The following is an 11,863-nucleotide window of genomic DNA, read 5'->3' as shown; positions in this document are numbered from 1 at the left end:
AATGTGTGCAGAGTGTGACCTGTGGGGCAGGAGGGGGGGGATGTCCAGAGAACTAAAATGGCCCCCAGACTTCCCTCAGTTGGCCACCACTGTTACAGCTAGAGTTGATTGAAACTGGAGATGCAGCCTGGACAAGCTGCTCTCTGCTCGTTAGGACTTTTGCTCTTCTTGTACATCTGTTCATTTATCATTGGCTCCTGCTGAGAGTCTTGAGTCATCATCGGGTTTTGTCTTCACTGATTCTATGGACTTTCACATTTTATTTATTTAATTACAATGCTTACCGGCTGCCTCTAGGACCAAAGAGCCCTCTCAGGGCCCTCAGCCATCTGTAATTGTAAAATGCCTGCATTGAACAGGGGGGTTGGACTAGATGGCCTCATGGGACTATTTCCGATTCTATAGTTCTGTGATTCCCTGAAGCACCTGTTTCAGCCCTAAGAGTTGTGGAAACATCTCACTGTCAAAGCCGCAGCCAAACCAGCCCTGGCTAAGCTTTCCCTGGCAGGCTTCTTAATTCCTTTCCGGTATCTGTTTCAAGGATATTCAGACAAACAAGGAAGGCACCTGCGGCCAAGAGGGAGGAACATGCCCAGGAACATGCACTTTCCATACGCTTCACAGGTTGCGTCTGATGAAGGAGGCATTTGGCCTATAGAAGCTCCTGCCATAGCCGATGTCGTCTTTTAAGGTGTCAGAGAAATCCTTGTTTCTGCTACTGCAGAATATCATGGCTACCCTTTGGGCAAATCTCTTGGGTGATTGTTCCCTGCTGCGGCCAGGAGGTTCAGTTTTAGCCAGGGGTCAGCCCACCAGGGCTGACCCGAGATATCTTGCTGCCTGAGGTAAAGAACAAGGCTAGGGGATGGGGAAGGTGTGGCCCTCCAGTTGTTGTCGGACTGCAACTCCCATCAGCCCTAGCCAGGGTGGCCAATGGTGAGGGATGTAGGGAGTTGCAGCCCAACATCATATGGAGGGCCACAAGGTCCCCATCCCTGGATAAGACAGTTCATCCCCTCGGACCATCTCATGGAAGGAAGCTGAATGGCCTGCTAGTTGAATCTCCAATCCTGCTGATGGGACAGCATCCTCCAGTACGCTGGAGAGCAGCAAGCTAGTTTAGGGGGCACAGGGCAGGTGGTCACTGCAAGCTTCACTGCCACTGGCTTAGGGACAGCTGTGGGGCTTGGTGGAATGGCCCAGGGGACAATGCTGCCACCCCCCAGCATCTGCCACCTGAGGCAGTTGCCTCAGTCTGCCTAATAATAAGGCCGGCCCTCTCCCAGGATCCATTTTCAACGGAGAGCTCTCAGGGCCATCTTAACATCCTGGGCAGAGGAAGCAACTGCCAGGGCCACAGGTAGGAGGTAAGGTTGCCATCTTTTTTTGTTGGTTTATTTACTGGCTCTATTCCCATCCATTTAATGGGAGCTGGTACTCTGGAGAAGAACTTTAGCCTGGGTGCTGTCCACCTGGCATTGGTCAGATATCCAGCCCACAGGGGGCATGGCTTTTTCCCATTCCAAACAAAAGGAGAAATAAAAGGGCAAACGTATAGGCTTGCATTCATGTTGTGAAATCCAGCTTTTCAGAATCCTGATTTCTTTAGTGCAGAGGGAACACATAGATTATAAGCTCTTTCAGGAAGGAACCTCTCTTAGATGACATAACTCTAACGTGATTATGTTACTGACATGGACAATGCTGTTCAGGGCCTGGACAATTGTAGAGGGGAAATGTCCACTCATGTATTAGAATGGAATGGAATAAGGATGGATTCAGACATTTACTTCACTTCCCATTTAAGAAACTGTGTATTAATTTACTAAAAAACACAGTTTCTTATGTAGGAAGTCCATGTTTGAAGCTATCATCTGTTCCAAAATGTAGGTAAGTATTCCCTCTGCCCCATTGCTAAATCTTCTGTGCATCTCAAGAACTAGAGGTCTGCACCAACCCCCAGATTTGAAACAGACCCTGATTCAGCCCTTCCAAAAAAGGCCCAGTTCTGCTCAGATTGTTACAGTTCCCATCAGCCCCAGGCAGCATGGCTGATGGTCAGGGATGATGGGAGTTGTAGTCCAAAACATCTGGGGGGCGCCAAGTTCAGGAAGGCTGAGCTAGACGCTTCCAGGAAGCCCACAAGTATGAAGACAATAGTCTTTCCCCACTGATGCTCCCCAACCAGTGATATTCAGTGGCATTCTGCTTCTGAATATGAAGGTTCCATAGCCATCATGACCTATAGCCACTGATAGCCTTCTCCTCCATGAATTTTTGTTATGCTCTTTTAAAGTCATCTGAGCCTGTGGCCACCACCACTGAATTCTATCAGTTAATTATGCACTTTGTGAAGAGCTGCTTTTTTTTTTGGTCTGTCCTGAATCTCCTGCCAACCAGTTTACTGAGTGACACTGAGTTATAGTGTTACAGGAAAAGGAGGGGTGGTACACTTTCTTCATGCCATGCACAATTTTATAACACTCTATCATTTTCCCCTTAGCTGTCTTAAAAAAGAAAACATAATAACTAGGCTTCTACCTAGCAGAAGTTCAGTAAGGAGGTTAGTAAGTAGGAAGAACAGATGCAATGGAGCAGGGGTGGGCAGAAGGTTGATCTCCAGATGTTTTGGACTTCAGCTCCAAGAAGGCCCTGCCAGCCTGGCTAACAATGGTCAGGAATGCTGGGAGTTGAAGTCCAAAACATCTTGAGATCTACTTTCTGCCCACCCCTGCAACAGAGGACAGGGCTCTTGTACCTTTAATAGTTGCACAGAGAAGGGGATTTCTCCTGTTAGAAAAGGTATCAAGATGCATCTTTTTAATTTGGCCTTTTAAATTGTTTGCCATTTAATTGTTTTTAATTATGGTTTTATTGTTGGTTTTAAAAGTTTTTATGATTTTTAAAATTATTTTATATATGTTGTCCACCACTCCTGCTGTTGTTTTTTTGCAGAAAGCTGGTCTAAAAATACTAAAATAATTTATTTATTTTTAGCAAGTGCAGCTTCCACCCCTTAACAAGGTGTACTTGCCAAAATTCCTCTCTGAAGATTGTCATAGCTTTTCAAACCATGCCAAAGACTGCAAAATGCACACGGTTATTCAATACAAAGAACAATAGTTAGAATTAAGATTTTGGCGTCATGGTTCATTACAACCTCCTGTACCGCCCTATAGGTTAAACACTTGAAACAGAATAAACTCTCTTGTTTGCTAAATGGCTTGTGGGATCACCACAACTTAAGACACTTTGAATTTATGTTGGCAGCTTTTGCAGCTGGGTGTGACTCCATATGGCATATGTGAATGGTGGGAATAGTTTGACTTTTCCATTATACTGGAGTTCTGTGCATCTTAAAAGCTTTTGCTAACAATCAAGGGCGGGGAACCTTTTGGGGCTCGAGGACTGGATTGATACTTGGGAAACCCTCCAGAGGAAGGCGGGCACATACCAGCAGTGGGTGTGAGAAGATCCCAAAGTGGCCATATCCATTCCTCTCTCTTACACAAACACCATTCACACATGGGACAAACTACACGTTATGTTAACTGCATAGCTTGTAACTGAGCCTAATGGGGACTATTTTTCCCTTTAATTCCCACACTGGGCGGGAGGGATGGAATTTCGGGAAGGAAATGGGGGGGAGGTTTTATCCTCCCCTCCTGGTGCACACTGGTCCCAATCTGAATTGGGGCCACATGCACTTACTCTTGAGAAGAAGAAAAAAATATGCTCAACTACACGCTACACAATGAAAGTGACATGCAGTTTGACCGACAGACACACACACACCATTCACACACATACAAACAGACTTCCCAGCTATTCCTCCTCATGTGTAGGGCCAGACCAAGACATTTTGTTGCCTGATGCAAAATAACAAATGGTGCCCCTCTACCCAAGTCAAGGTGGTTAGTACCCAAGACTGGCCAAGTTATTTTGGAACCTGAGGCAGAAAATCCCACAAGTCCCTGAGAGTAAAAATGCAACAATAAAAAATTAAATAACAATTTGCAGCTTTTTTATGTCACCCAAAATCTGCTGCCTTAGGTAGCTTCCTCACTCTGCCTAACAGTAGGGCTGGACCTTCTCAGCTGATCCACGCAGATTGATCTATGCAGATCAGCTGAGGATGGCATTCCTCCAACCCCCATTGTAGGGTGCCGGGAGGGGAGAAATCCCTGAGTACAAAGCTATGCAAATGTTTTGTTTTTAAAGATGGCAAATGGCACTGCGGCTATTGTCTACCATAAATGGAATTCTGCTGGTTTGCACAAACATAGAATCATAGAATAGTAGGGTTGGAAGGGGCCTACAAGATCATCGAGTCCAATCCCCTGCTCAAGGCAGGAATCCAAGTCAGAGCATCCCTGACAGATTCAGCTTCATCTTGAATGCCTCCAGCGTGGGAGAGCCCACCACCTCCCTAGGCAATTGGTTCCACTGTCGTTTTGTTCTAACCATCAGGACTTTTTTCCTGATGTTCAGCTGGAATCTGGCTTCCTGTAACTTGAGCCCATTATTCCGTGTCCTGCACTCTGGGATGATCGAGAAGAGATCCTGGCCTTCCTCTCTGGGACAACCTTTCAAGTACTCGAAGAGCGCTATCATGGCTCTCTTCACACCTGGCATTTTATCCCACTATAAACCGTTCCTTTTGATTCCTGATACTTTCCGGGATTTAGACTGGCCCTGTATGCAGGCATCTCTCATAGTGCGTCCCTCCGCATTATATCATTTCATGGCTGGGCAGAGCTGCACAGAACAATCAGGACAGAGGGGAGGGGGCTGGCTCCATGCCCCCTCCCCTCCCCGAGCATTGGTTCCTGTAATGTGATTGACGGCTCTGCCTGTCCCTCCAATCCTCCACAGCAGCACGGACGTTGGATGTGATCTAGATAGCAGGCTATATGGGAGCTGATTCCCTCCTTCCTCTGCAGGAGAGAGAGTCTTCTCAGTGGCTTACCCCAAGGTTGCTGGCGCTGCTAGTCCTTCTCTACTAAATATGTCAGTGCGTGATGGAATTAAGTGCAGTATATTGCTGGCGCTACTAAGTTTGAAAGGTATACTGATTTCTGGGTTCCCAACTACAGAAGTAAGAAATCCACAAACTGACTTGTATTCAGTCAATGCGCCAAGCCATCCCTAGCAGCCACCCCACCCAGGCAACCGCTTCATGGGGGACACCTTCTTCATGAGACCCAGCTTGTCCCCCGCCCCACGCTGTTGTTGCTCTTCCCCCTTATTTTGGCTTCACAACGACCCTGCAAGGTGGGCTAGAAGAGATAGTGGCTGGCTAGGTGGGAGGGAGTACTATGGAAAACCACCTCAGCATTACTGCTTTATCTAAAACAATTCCACATCCCAAAAGGAAACTATTAAAAATGACCATTGCAAGCTCTGCATGATGAATTTATTCAGGGGAGGAAAAAAGCCACTTTTAATACCCATCAAAATTCTAATTGTCAAGCCTTTCTCCTACATGGCTAAGAAGAGAGACCCCCCACCACCACCCTGGGAAGAAAAAACAACCATCAAGCTGATGAACAAAAGGGAGAAGAAGCAGTCAGTGAAGTCAGTGGGAGGGGGAAGTTCCAAGTAAATGCATTGAAGGGGATGACCTTAAGACTGCTACTCTAAGTAGACTTACAATGCACTCCTATGCATGCCCACTCAGAAGCAAGCCACACAGATTTCAATGGCACTTACTCCAAGGAAAGGAAAGCCTTACCACCAATGAGTTTACTCAGAAGTAAGCATCGCTGTGTTCAGGGAGATCTTGGAGAAGCATTTGGGATGGTTTGGTTACGCTTGGCTTTTGCTTCCTTTAGAACCAAGAACTCAAACATAACATGGTCACTTCCCCCCAGAGTTCCTGTAACTGCTACATTATCCATTAAGTCATCTCTGTTGGTTAGGATCAAGTCAAAGATAGCCAATCCTCTAGTTTCTTCCTCCACTTTCTGTAGGAGGAAGTTATCAGCAAGACAAGTCAGGAATTTCCTGGAGGGGCCATGTTTTGCAGAAATTGTCTCCCATCAAATATTGGGGAAATTGAAGTCCCCCATTACTACTACATCATGTTTCCTTGAAACATTGGCTATTTGCTTTTCAAAAGTTTCATTCTTGTCTTCTCCTTAACTGGGTGACTGGTAGTAGAGTCTGACCACCATGTTCCTTTTATTCTTTGCTCTATTTATTTTAACCCAGATGCTCTCAATGGGGCTGCCAAGCTCATCCTCCTGTCTATCTAGTTCAGCATCCTGTTTCCCACAACAACCAAACAGATTTAGGAAACCCAAAGCAGGACGTGAAGGCAACACTCTACCCCACTGCCCCCTAGCAACTGGTAAGTAGGGCCAAACCAGATCTGCATGTGTGTTTAACACATACACAGGTTTATCTATAAAGCAGGGAGAGGGGGTCCACTTTTATCCCTAAATGGAGCAAATGGGGAATGGGAGCAACCCCCACCTCCCTTACCTCCTCATGCCCACCTGTCCTAGAGAGAAAACAATGGCTGTATCCTAGCTGAGTGTTCTTGGCTTCAAGAATTAATTTATGGGTTGTGTGGTCCCTGAAAAAGCACCTCAAGCCAAATAACACAAAGTGGTACTGCAAAATATATATTTATTGCACAAACAGTATTAAAGAATGACAAAGCTTTGCAATAATAAAACAAGCAAAGCACATTGCTGCATACAATGCAATTAGGATGATTAGAAGCAAAATAGAAATAGCGGCTATAATATTTCTTAGTAAAATTAAAGTTCTATTCCTCTCAACCAACAAAGCAGTCATCATTAAGATTTTATAGTCATGTTCAGTAGGCTTCTCATTCTCCTGGTCAACCACGTCAAAATCTTACCACTATCTTACCACATTCTGCCTAGCAATAACTCCAGTTCTTTTGTCTTAACACACATCTAAGCACCTTGGCTTTTTGGACTCAGTCATAGCTCCTACTCATGATCTCAGGAGGGCCTCTCCATAACGCAGCAAGGCTTACAGCTTACTTCAGAAGCACCCTTGTGAAGTTCCATCTCCTCATGAAGTAATGAGCTTTTCATTTCCAAGAACTAACCAACCCACCTGTGGCAAGCTTCTTTGCTCCAGTTGCAAGAACACAATTTGGCACTTAAAGCTAGCTTATAGCATACATATCTGATCACTTTATACTTACCATTAGCATACAAAGATTATTATGCATAGCTAGCATGCCTATGAAATACAGCAAATTCTTATCAACAATGCATGTTACATTTTGTGACAATTAGGAACATTAAAAAGAAGTTAATATGTCTAAAGTTTACTTGTTCAACTGGTTTAATAGATATGTTACTTTGCTTTTCTATTTTGCTGCAGACTATAGTTTTACAAACTGTATGAAAAATATATTTCAAGAACACGGTAAGGAAGCAATCCTATAGCCCCTAAACAGCATCTGGAGGGGCCATAGGGTATTCCAGATTCCTGGATCCGAGGTCTGAGACAGTGCTCTGACCTCGGAGCCGGGAATACGTGCTCCCCGTCCCCTTCCCCTTGCAGCCAGCACGGAAAGAACTGCACCAGCTGCCCTTCCAAGGTCGCAAAAGCAACCTCAGAGAGAGGGTAATTGGGGCATTCTCATGGATGAGGACTGGAGAGGCCAGGTTACACTGTCTCCCCAGGCCTCTTCAGCCTCCTTCTCTCCCCCTCCAACGCACTCCAGCTAAATGGGGGGGAAAGCCCATATAGCTAAAAGACAGAGTGGGAGGAGCAGGGCGGCAAAGGTTGCCTCCGCTGCTCTTCCCGTTCTGCATTGGATGGCCACAAGCCTCGGAGTTCAGAGGTGTACAGCCATCCCAATAGGACTGAGCCCATAGTATTTAATTTGTTGAAAAGGGAGAGGAGGTAGTTACAGAATCCCAAGGATTCTGAATTCCTCTAAAATTCTCAATGTTCAGTGTCTTGCCAGAGAATTAAAAAAATATAAGATGCAGGTGGCACCTGCTACAAAATGGTGCAACACTGAGTGTTCAGGGTTGAGTGGTCCTTTCCCAGTATACTCCATTCTTTCCTCCTCCTCCTCACTCCTCCGTGCTTTACCATTTTTTCCCTCCCAACCATCGCTCAGGCACTGAGCAGACTCAGCCCTTGTTGCCCTTTTTTTTTTTAGGGTTTCTCCCCTATGAAGGTTACATAAGGATCCACACTTGGAGAATGATTCTGCTGTTGGAATATAGCAGAGGTGCAAGAAGTAGTCTGCAGACCATAGGCACTGGCAGCCCCCCAAGCCTTGTCTGGTGGCGTGGCCCCCAGCACCTGCTGCTGCCAAAAAGTGTGTGTGGGGGGGGAGAGGAGACAGAGAGAGAAGCAGGGGAAAGCACGCTAGGAACACACTCTATGGTTCCCACTGTGGAGTGCTTGAAGGTTCCTGCCTACTTTAAGAACTATGGGGCCCTTCCTAGAGTGTTTTTCATTATTCTTCCCACCCACCATCTGAACAGATGCTGTTGATTCAAAACAAAGATCTGTTACTGTTGGGGTCAGTGGTGTGTATATATATGTGCATACACATGGGTCGCCCCCACCAACCCAGCAGACACTCAATGTGGCCCCAGGGCCAAAATGTTTGTACACCCCTGGTATATAGGATGACAGAACATCATCTCTATAAATAGCATTAACATAGAACCCACCCCTTACACCATTACCACTAACCTGTTCCAAATAGTTCAGGGACTAATTTTATTTATTTTACACATTGACATGCAACTTTCCAAAAATAAGTTCAAACCAACTTACACCACAGCATACAAAACAGTACTACAATAATATAAAATGAACAGTATAAATCTCTTTTAAAAATTGGGTGGGGCGGGGCACTGTTTAAATAAAAACCAACAAAGACACTCTGGAGTGAGCCAGAAGTGATAACTTTTTTCTTTTTTTTTAAGGAAGGTTTTACAACTTTTTGTAAAAGAAAGCAAAGAAGAACAATTCTTCCGTCATATTTCAGCCTTGGACCTACAATAATAAAAGCCCTGCTTTGAGCAAGAGCTGCTCATATTGGTTATTGCAGGGCTATTGCTACAAACAGAATGGGTTGTACATTATTCATTTATGGTTTTTATTTATTTACAACATTGGTAACCTCATCCTTTAGCCAAAAAGACTAGGTATCATGACAGTCCTTGCCCTCAGGCTTGCAGTCTAAATTTAAGACATGACAGACAAGGAATGGGGGGGGGGAAGATATATATATATATTTTAAGGCACAATCCCATGCTGCCTGGGGAATGCCAGGCGTCGTTAGATAGAAAAAAAGCCCTACATGCATAGGATTGCAACTTTTATCTTTATTTTTTTTAAAGACTATTTGAAGAGGTGGTGATGGTGACAGCATTCACCAGATGCACTCTTAGCTGCATTCACAGCTGCACAACCTTATTGTTTCAATTAAGTGAATACAGGAAGGATTGCAGCCTGAAGGTGCGATCGTATGCGTGTTTAGACAGAACAAAAGTCCTACAACTGCCAGCATTCCCCAGCCAGACTTTCGTTCTGCCTAAACAATCATAGGATTACACTTTATTTCGCTTTTCCCCTTTTCTCAACAAATTCCACGCGTCCTCGTACAGAGGGAGAACAAGCAGCCAGGCGATTCTATTCCTCCTGAGGCAGAGGGCCGGGCGAGGGAAACAAGCCCTGGTTTTTAGAGGCGGCGAATGCCAGGCTCCCTCCCGCCTTCCGCATTTACTGAATGGTTCACGCCAGCGCAGCCTAACGAACCTCTAGTTTCAAACCGCCGCTCCGAGCCGTTGGAGGGCGCGAGAGGCACGCGGACTTGCTCCGAGACGCGGAGCCAACCCCCTGCGACCACGCAGAAGAGCGCGCGGGGGGGGAGCTTTCCGAGCGTGGGCGCGGCTGCCACGGGGAGGGCTGCTGGGTGATGATTGGAGCAGGGCACGGAGGAGCGACGTGCCTGACAGCCTTCGGCTTCTACGTCACAACAGTGCGCGTGCATTAGAGACAAGGGTAGCGCCGCCCGTTCCTGTACGCCTCCCTCTTCGCGGAGGAGGAGGAGGAGGAGGTGGTGACGCGTTTGTCGCGTCAGGTCTGGAAAGGGGGCGTGGCTAGCCTGTGATCGAACTGTCCATTTCTCCCGCCCTTGCGAAAAGCGCTACCTCTTCGTTAGGGGAGGGGAATGGGGCGTGGCTGTTAGCAAGAACGACGGCTCCCGCAGAAACCTTAGAGGCTGCGCCTGCGTTTTGACGTGTACGAAGGCAGGGGGCGTGGCTTCAAGGGGAAGCGGAGAGAGGGGGTGGGACGGCTGGTTGCCATGGGGTCGCTTCCGGCGCTGACAGGCGGAAGTGGCTGGAATTGTGGTGCTGGTTGCCGTTGAGTGTCGTTGCCCTCGGTCAGTGTAAGCGAGGGGGGAAAGGAAGGAAAGGAGAGAGAGACAGAGAGAGAACTCAGTCCAGTTCAGTCCAGGCCCTGCTGCCCGTTTGCAAGAGGAAGGGGAAGCAGGACCCCCATTAGGGAGGGAGCGGCTGCGGAAGACGGAGGAAAAACAGGGAGGCGGGCGAGGGTCGGGAGAAATATAGCCTTTCTCCGCTCCGTGTTATTTATTACTGCGTTTAATAAAACGTATAGCTGGTAAGGGAGAAGAGGGGGGAAGGAAGAGGCCCCTACAGTCACTTCGGAGATGGGTGCAGAGAAGGAGGAAGGAAAGGCCTTGGCGTTTAATTTGAAAAAGACGCCCTGAGGAGATCCCCCATACACAAATTGGTGTATGTATGTAAACAATGCACTATATATACACGTAATATATAGGTGAACATAGGAGCCTGCCTTACACTGGGTCAGAAAATTGGTCCATCAAACCCAGTATTGGCTTCTCTAGCTGGCAGCAGGTCTCCAAAATCTTCAGCAGGGGACTTTCCCAGCCTTATGTATTTGTATATAAGTGTATTTTTATGTATACATACCCTTCTGTGTGTATGGGAAGGGAGGTGAGTGACAAACAGTCCTTCTCCCTTTTGCTTTCAGACAGGAGGTTGCAGTTTAGAGAAACTCAGTTGCTTCCATATTTGGGTTGCCATACCTGTAGAGCATGTGGACATTTTATTTATATTTTACTTGAAGTTGGGATTGCAGTTGACTCCCCTGTAGAGCTGAGTTTGTGTGAAGCAATAGAATTGGTCAAAGAAAAGTACCAAGTTCGGTTATATTCCAGCTAATATTAGCAAAAAATCAAAGTCAGGTGGGGATGACATGCTTGAAGTTGAGAAGGTGGTTTCTAATCCAGATTTATGTGCTATACAGGGGAATGGTGGCTGAGGCCAGAACAACTGGAGATGCAATGTAGTGCCTCCTTCCAGGAGATCTTCTCAAGATGGTTTAGATCCAGCAAAGAACTTAAGTTTTCCTGAGATTGTCTTTGAAAAAACCACTCCGTTGACAGATGTAGAATTGGGCTTAAGGACGTGGTCTGAGGAAAGCAACTGGATACTGATGACAATGGATCATTGTGGCCCATGGGTTTTCTTGATCAGTAATGAAGGCTGGACATCCCCTTTGTGAGATGGAGGATTCCACAAGAGCCTTAAAGACTTGAGAATTATCCTGGTCTCAAGAGATCAAGCTGCTATTCTTTGAAGTAGTGGCAGAGGCTCCTGGAACATTTTTCCCCTACTTTCCAGAATAAGGAGATCTGTGTAAGCAACTGAAGAAACAAGAACTATTCTGTTTTATCCACCTGCACTGATTCTTCCAGGTGGAGTCTTTGAAGGGGGAGGGGGGTGCCAAGAGGCCCCCCTCCCCCAGGAGAGATCTTTAGGCCATCCTGCATCTATGGAGAGCTGACACCTGACAG

The 11,863-nt window shown here is 46.4% G+C and overlaps 1 protein-coding gene across 2 annotated transcripts in view; it reads left to right on the top strand.

Annotated features, from left to right (window-relative positions):
* Positions 1 to 10,305: 10,305 nt before the first annotated feature.
* MGAT1 (alpha-1,3-mannosyl-glycoprotein 2-beta-N-acetylglucosaminyltransferase) overlaps positions 10,306 to 11,863 on the top strand; it is a 35,393-nt gene continuing 33,835 nt past the window's right edge. Inside the window, exons 1-2 of one of the 2 annotated variants that reach the window (XM_084840786.1) lie at positions 10,306 to 10,405; positions 11,314 to 11,863. The gene's annotated coding sequence lies outside the window, so the exon portion shown is untranslated. Of the gene's footprint in view, positions 10,412 to 11,313 lie in introns of both variants that reach the window. The other variant, XM_084840787.1, reaches the window with a different exon arrangement.

The sequence above is a fragment of the Heloderma suspectum genome, chromosome 2 (assembly GCF_057233095.1).
Source record: "Heloderma suspectum isolate Gila_16-S chromosome 2, 16-S_ref, whole genome shotgun sequence".
Taxonomy (NCBI): Eukaryota; Metazoa; Chordata; class Lepidosauria; order Squamata; family Helodermatidae; genus Heloderma; species Heloderma suspectum.
The sequence above is the reverse complement of the archived record's forward strand: the minus strand, read 5'-3'. Positions and strand labels throughout refer to the sequence as shown.